At 41.7% G+C, this 8,174-nt stretch overlaps 1 pseudogene across 1 annotated transcript; it reads right to left on the bottom strand.

Moving 5' to 3' along the window:
- Positions 1-1,652: 1,652 nt before the first annotated feature.
- On the bottom strand, positions 1,653-7,582 carry LOC307099876 (high mobility group protein B2-like; annotated as a pseudogene). Its single transcript, XR_013815254.1, has 3 exons — positions 7,456-7,582; positions 2,164-2,593; positions 1,653-2,088 (listed from the first exon to the last, which is right to left on the bottom strand). The product of XR_013815254.1 is annotated as a high mobility group protein B2-like (transcript).
- Positions 7,583-8,174: the final 592 nt, after the last annotated feature.

The raw sequence follows: 8,174 nt of genomic DNA, 5'->3' as shown, positions 1-8,174 counted from the left end.
ATATATTTGATGATAAAATGTTTAAGAAATTCAGGCCCTAGCCGGTTTGGCTCAGTGGTTGGAGTGTCACCTGGCAGACTGAAGGGTTCTATTTGGATTCTAGTCAAGGGCACATGCCTAGGTTGCAAGCTCAACCTCCTCGGGGGGCAAGGTAAGAGGGGAGGGCGGCAACCAAACAATGTGTCTCTCTCAAATCAATGTTTTCCCTGTCTCTCGCCCTCCCTTCCACTTAGTCTAAAAAATCAGTGGAAAAAAATCCTCTGGTGAGGATTAACAACAAAAAAGGAATTCAGTTTTTCAAATAATATAATTTGCATATGTTTGTTTTCCCTGTAAAGTGGCAATCTGAGTTTTCATTCTTGGTTTTGGTGGCTGAAATTGGTAACAAACCATGTGGCTATTTAGAAAAATGGGTTACATAAATTTATCATCATATGTACCTTTTAAGAACAGATTATATGTATTGATATGTAAAGATTTGGAGTACTTATCAATAGACTATATATCATGTTACCTCTTCTAAAACTGTTATGCTCACTTGTAGAATCAGGTGAGCCCCCACTCTAGGTTTGGCTGACAACATACTGCTGCCAGAAATATATAAAAGGGTTTATGACATAACAGAAGTGTCTGGGGACAGCAAGTCAAAGATAAAATCTAAAAGAAGGGGGGGGGGAACCTTAGAAAAACAAAGATAAAAATGAAATGGAACTTCATCTCAGAAACAATGAAAGCAGGAAGAGAGTTTTGTGAAATAAAGTGTTAGAAGAGAAACCACCCAATTAGAATTTTGTGTAAAGCCAAATTATCTTTCAAAAGTGAGGGAGAAATAAAGACTGAGTTTAAATTTGAGGGAATTTGTCACCAATATCCCTGCTTTGTATGAAATTCATCAGGAGGAAGGTGAATGATAAAGAAAAGTAGTGTTAGAGAAGGAATAAAGGTAAAATAAGATAATTTGTTTTGTTATTCTTTTTTTAATATACATAATTTTATTACAATTTTTTTAAAAAAACAACAAAATGCAACAGTCTAGAAAACCCAAAATTTACTACTATTGGTATTAATTCCTATGAGTTTGCTGTGCTACCATACACAAGAAATTAAAGAAACCATTAAATTTTTAGAAACATTTAACATCAGAAGCCTTAAAATCTAACTGTTTGTAGTAGCCCCTCGAAAAGCTACAACTTGCAGGAACTGGTTTGGCTCAGTGGATAGAGCATCGGCCTGCGGACTGAAAGGTCCCAGGTTTGATTCCGGTCAAGGGCACGTACCTTGGTTGCGGGCACATCCCTAGTAGGGGGCGTGCGGGAAGCAGCTGATCGATGTTTCTAACTCTCTATCTCTCTCCCTCCCTCTCTGTAAAAAATCAATAAAATATATTATAAAAAAAAAGCTACAACCTACATTTTTTATAAAATATTTTCTCTACAAAGAATTTATCAGCTATAAAAAAATCTGTACAGTTTTTTTTGTAAATGGAATTATTATTTTATTTTTTTCCCAATTTTATTTTATTAAGGTATATATGTGTACATATCTTACCATTGCCCCCCCCACCCCACTCCCATACATGCCCTCACCCCCCAGAGTTTTGCATCCATAAAAAATCTGTACAGTTTTTATAATGAAGCTAATATTGAGCTGCAATTGAATTCACTTTCTTAGCAAAACAATTGCCTGAGAGCACACACACATACTCCGCACATCATTACAGCACAGCCTTTATTCTTCATCTTCTTCTTCATCATCATCATCATCTTCATCATCATCATCATCTTCTTCTTCTTCTTCTTCCTCTCCCTCCTCCTCCTCATCTTCTGGTTCATTTTTCTTCTTTGAGCCAGTTGGCCTGCCAGGGCCCTTCTTTCCCACTTCACGTTTGCCCTTGGCATGGTATGCAGCAATATCCTTTTCATATTTCTCCTTTAGCTTAGCTGCTTTTTGTTCATATGGTTGCTTATCTTTGGCTGATTGTCCAGACCACATTTCACCCAATTTTTTGCAGTACCCCAAATGGATAAACCAGCGTGTTCACTTTTGATCTTTGGGCGATGTTCAGAGCAAAACAGGAACAAGGCAGATCTGAAAGGAAGTAACAGAGTTAATAAATGGAAAAGCAAGGGGCAATCTGAGCGATTTAAAAAAACAAAAACTTACGGAGGCCTTTTAGGAGCGTTGGGATCTTTCTTTCTTTCCTTTCTTGTCACCTTTGGGGGAAACATAATTTTTCATCTCCCGGTCATAGTGAGCTTTGTCACTCTTTGCCATATTTACGAACTTTGACTCTTTCTTTGCAGACATGGTCTTCCAACTCTCCACACATTTCTTGGAGAATTCGGAAAAATTGAGGGAAGAGTTGGGGTGTTTCTTCTTGTGCTCTTCCCGGCAGGTTTGCACAAAGAAGGCACACAAGGACATCCTGCGCCCGGCTTGTTGGGGTCTCCTTTATCCATGATGACTGACGGTGTCCACCTGGTGGTAGGTTTTCCTCAGAGTCCCTCCAAGCGGCCGGTCCCTCACTGGGCTCTGGCGTGAACTGGCTTATCGCTTAGCCAATCCTCAGCCTGTTTTGTTATTCTTAACTAACCTAACAGAGAACATTTTGTTGAAAATTATAATAGCAGCAATATGTTCAGTAATTATAGCTTTTGAATATGTGAATTGAATGACAGCAATGTTACAAGTGACAGGGAGAGAGAAATTGGGAACACTGTTATCAGAAACCTGCACACCCAGTGAAGTGCTATGGTGTTACTTCAGAGAAGACTTGGATTGGTTATAAATGTATACTGCAAACTCAAAGGCAATGATGAAGAAAGTAAAAAAAAACAAACAGCATAATATGCTAAAAGAAAACAAAAATGTAATCTGGTAAAATGCTCAAAAAGAAAGAGGGCAGAAGTGGAAGACAAGAAAGCACAAGAGCAACAAATAAAAATGGTAAAAATATGGTAGGTATTAATCCAGCTATTTCAATAATCACTTTAAACATCAATGGTATAAATACAAGTGAAAGACATTTCAGCAGATGGTGGAATATGAGTTTTCTACCAAAATCTCCCCTGAATGCACTGCTTTTGACAACCACACCAGGATGAAAGTATCTTTCTGAGGGTCCAGTGGAGAAGTTGCAGCACACCGCTGAGCAAATTAACTGAGAACAGACACACTGTAGGCAGTAAGAATTAACAGTTTCATTTTACCCACATCACCCCTTCTCCAAAGCAGCACGCCTCACTGCCAAAAGAGACTCCTTGCTGGGCCTGGGATTCCTCCCCCTCGGGAAAGAGCCGAGTGACCCATGCTTTGTCTCACTTTTCCCCTCATCAACTTTATAGCAAAATGACCTTGAACAAAACCACATTATTTGAAGATCTGCTCTACTTCAGGAAAGGGTGTGCTCTCTCTTTTCCAGTGCAGGCATACCTCAGAGATATCATGGGTTTGGTTCCAAACCATCACACTGAAAGTGAGTATAGCAATAAAGAGAGTTGTAATCTTTGTGCTGGTAGAAGGTCTTCAGTTTGTAAAAAATGCAACATTTGCAAAGTGCAATAAAGCAAAGCCCAATAAAACAGTACAAATGAGGTATGCCAGCATTGGTCATTTTTTTTTCTTGCAGAGAGCCTCTAACCAACACTGTCAGGTTTAGAAGCCTTTCCACCGTAATTGGTTGTTACATTATAGAGTTCAAGGACCTAAGCTGAAATCAGGTTTGGCTGTGCCACAGGGTGCCATGGGTGTTGTCTCCTTAACCCCAAGGGCAGGTTCTGTGTTGCAGTAGAGGCAGGAGCAGCCGCAGCCTACGTACTTGCGGGTGGTGGTGGTGGGGGGGGGGGAGGGGTTGGACTCAGTTGGCTACCTACTGACTATCTTTTACCCTCTCTTCCTCTTTGTAAATAACTAATGTTTCAGGAGTGACCATGAGATGGACCCACAGGGTGTAGTCTTTCCCTCGACCCCTGACTCCAGGGCATGTTGGCGCCAACCCAGCCTCTGTCACAGCTTCCCTCTAACACACAGATACATCCCAGCAAAGGCAACAACCCAGGACCACTTTAAGGAGGGTCTCAAGCCCACACTCCTGCTCCCAAATGTCTAGAATTTCTCAAAACTGCCCACTCTGGTCGGCTGCAGATAGAACTGAGTCTTGGTAGTCTCAGCAATGCCACACGGGGCAGCACAGCTCACAGCACCAGCTCCCCAGAGCCCAGCAGCCACAGTGCAGGCAGCAGGCAGCAGAACAGGTGAGCAAGTTAAAGCAAGAGACAAATGCATATTGGTGGTCATGTGGGGACATGTTGCCTACATACCCAAATGTTACCTTTTCCTGCAGAGGTGTGGTCCTCATGTTGAGACCGATTCTAGTGTGGCCCAGAGGGTAGGCAGGGAAAGGCTTACAACTGCCTAACAGAGGTCTTTGGAGAGAGCAGGGCGGCCTCTCAGGCAGCTCTGAAATGGCTTCAGGAAGCAAGGAAAGGAGCTTGGTTTGGGTGTCTGCTGTGGGTTAGGGTGGGGCCTGAGCAAGATTCTGCACATGGGCCGGGGCTTGTGTGGTTGGAATCTGAAGCCAGTGCCAGAGGAGGAAGCCCCAGTTTTTCTCATTGGCCTGTCCAGGTATGGACACAGGAGAAGAGGGAGGGGGAGGCTTAAGCTGTCAGCAAACAACAAAAGATATGGAGTCTAACAGCTTATTACAAGGAAAAACATACATAAGAAAATATGTACTTGCAATGGCTTGTTTTTATATAGAGAAACACTAACAGGAGGCTCAAGAAATGACCAAAACTGTATTTGGGGGTGGCTGGAGTAACAGTGCTGGAGGGGCCAGAAGATATTTGCAGGGAGTCATCTCACCTTAGACCTTCCTATCTTACAGATTTATTTAAAATAAACACAGAGCCCAGCTGGCATGGCTCAGTGGTTGAGCATCGACCTATGAACCAGGAAATCACGGTTCGATTCCTGGTCAGGGCACATGCCCAGGTTGCAGGATCGATCCCCAGTGTGGGGCGTGCAGGAGGCAGCCGATCAATGATTCTCTCTCATTATTGATGTTTCTAGCTCTCTCTCCCTCACCCTTCCTCTCTGAAATCAATAAAAAAAAGTATTAAAAATAAACACAAAAGTTTATACATTAAATAATTTACTATTTACTAACCATTCTATTATTTAAATTCTTTAAACACTAATAGTTACAAAAGCATAAACCATACAAAGAAAATTTCAAATCTCTTGCTGACTAAAAGAACATGGGGCAACTCAATTCATTTCTTCAGGTTCTCTTGCATAAAGGAATAAAAATTCTACGTGGTTCCACAGTTTTCTTGCTTTTCTCACCTCATATCTCTCAGTCATCTTATAGTTTCAGAGTCCAAGCTCTCAGGGAAATTAGAGCCAAAGGCCTGCACTATTCAGTGGATAAAGGATCCAAAGGAAAGAAACACATACATTAGATTCAGCTCAGAGGAGCAGCCAGCTTCCCACAGGACAGAGGAGAGCCACTTTCAGAAGGTTCCACATCCTAGACTCTCCTGACTGAGACAGAGCCCCTGGAGTGGATCTGTCCCTGGGAAAGGTGAGGAGGGACGCCTGAGCAGCCCAAGAATAAAGTCTGGGAGCTCCAACACCCTCCTCCTCCCGGGGAATAATGGAAATGCTCCCTCTCTCAGGCTTCAGCTCACAGCGAGGAAGTGCTTAGCTGGATTTAGTTGAAGGTTCTGATCCAAATGAACTCCCAAATTCACAATCCCTAACCCAGGACACAGACTGCTGTCTTTCAGACTTCCTCAACGTGCACAAATGACACTCTGAGTGCACCCACACTGGGGATGCAAAACTCTAACCTACATGCCTAGAAACAGGCGCAGGGGAAGCACAACTCAAACCTCAGAAGGGGCTTCACCCCCTCGCCCAGGTGCACGTGCACCCCCAGCTCTCCAGGGCTGTAGCTTCTCAGTGTAAAGGCTCCTTCCACAGTGGGTGTGAGCAGGTAGGACACCTGCAGGGGAGGTGCCTCTGGAAAAGTAACTGGGCCTTTAAGTACTTCCCTTTGCGGGCTCAAGGTGTGTGTGTATATCTGTGTGTGTGTGCGTGTGTGTGTATATCTGTGTGTGGGGGGGGGAGCGGCGGGGGGAGGGGTCTTAGCTTCCTGTCACTGACCTGAGGCTCTGCTTCCCATTGGAGTTGCTCTGAACCACCATCTATATTTTAAGCACCACATAAACCCAGTGTTTGAACAATTTGGCAAAAGCACTTAAACCCAGTATTTATGTGTAAAGGAGGGAAAATAATTATAAGGTATTTTGCTAACTCAACAAGAAAACCCTCAACTATCTACTGCTTTCAGAAAATAATGGTAATTCATTATTATTTCCATGCTGAGAAATTGTCCTGTAAACAACTGATTATACGTAAACACGTGTTGCAAATCTAAGCCCTGGGATTTTATTTGAAATCACCCAAAAGTAATGAACAGCCCTCAGAAACAAACCACAACACCCAAGGAAAGAAAAAGGGAAACACAGTTTAACACCTGCAATGTGACGCTGTATCAACCTAAGAAATGTCCGAACCCAGGGAGAATTTTTATGAGTTTATTTGAGACAAACTGATGACATAGCCATGGAACAAGATCTCAAATGTTCCTGAGAGTAGCAGTTTTGCAGGTGTTTTTATGCATTTGAAATTAAGAAGGGGATGTAAGGAAGATTGAAGAAAGGCAGGGATTGAATTATAGATAGTTAACAATATTATGTGCTCTTTTGAGGGTTAATACCCCACTTTTGGCATTTCAAAGGTGAGTTAACCTAGATGCTATAAAAACTTTCATTAAAGAAGTTATAGGCCTGGGTTGTGACCACTCATCATGATTTGCCCAGTTAGTAATTTATGATCAGATCACCCTATGAGGTTACAGTTCATAGAACCCTTTTTTCCTTCAGTTTCCTCTTTTACTCATAAATCAATCCGAAGGATGCATTGATGACCAACCTTTTGGTTGGATAGTGTGGTCCCACAGCACTAGGAAGGCTCATTCCTAGGAAGTCCCCTGGGGACGGGATCTGAGTGGAGGCAGAATCTTTCCCAAAAAAGGAAAGAGCAGGTAAATGGAAGGCAATCAGATCTTATGGCCTTCATTATGAAAAAACATTGTGAATCATTTCTATCCTATTAATTATCACGATCTGAGTTTTGCCTTCTCATCCTTCCTTGGCATTTAGTAGAACATTTATAGGAGCCACAAAAAGAGCATTAACAGATATCTCAGAAATGTCCAGCCATCATAAACAGCTGGACCAGATGGAAACACCCAAAGAACAAGTATAACTATTATTATGACTAATATCAGCAGCAGACAGGTAAAGACAATCAAATAACATGGATTCTGAGTTCAATATCAATCTGCAAATATACAGTTCTGGTCCATGTCTTGGGATAGCTGTCTACCTTTGGTATCAGCGGCTCCTCATCCTCAATGAGTCTTTGAAGTCCACAGACAGAGGTAGGCATCCAATTCCAGTTAGGCAACTGATAAGATCCTTTCCAAGGAGGTTGGAGTGTCTTTTTTTTTTTTCTTTCCAATTCAGATGGTTTCCATTTTTATTGTCAATAAAATTGAGAGTTGTCAGCTGGTAGATAAAAATATATATTTTTAAATTTTATTTTGTAATTAAAAATTTTCTAATTTAATAAATCTTTATTGTTCAGATTATTACAATTGTTTCTCCTTTTCCCCCCTACAGCTCCCCTCCACCCGGTTCCCACCCCACACTCTGCCCTTTCCTCCCCCCCACTGTCCTCATCCATAGGTGTACGATTTTTGTCCAGTCTCTTCCCATACTCCCTACACTCCTTTCCCCCTGAGAATTATCAATCCACTCCCATTCTATGCCCCTGATTCTATTCTATTCACCAGTTTATTCTGTTCCTCAGATTTTTTATTCACTTGATTTTTAGATTTACTTGTTGATAGATATGTATTTGTTCATAATTTTTATCTTTACCTTTTTCTTCCTCTTCTTAAATAATACCTTTACGCATTTCATATAATACTGCTTTGGTGGTGATGAACTCCTTTAGCTTTTTCTTATCTGTGAAGCTCTTTATCTGACCTTCAATTCTGAATGATAGCTTTGCTGGGTAGAGTAATCTTAGTTGTAGGTTCT

The sequence above is a fragment of the Cnephaeus nilssonii genome (genome assembly GCF_951640355.1).
Source record: "Cnephaeus nilssonii genome assembly, chromosome: 5".
NCBI lineage: Eukaryota > Metazoa > Chordata > Mammalia > Chiroptera > Vespertilionidae > Cnephaeus > Cnephaeus nilssonii.
Note: the sequence above shows the minus strand (reverse complement) of the source record. Positions and strands in the feature narration are given on the sequence as shown.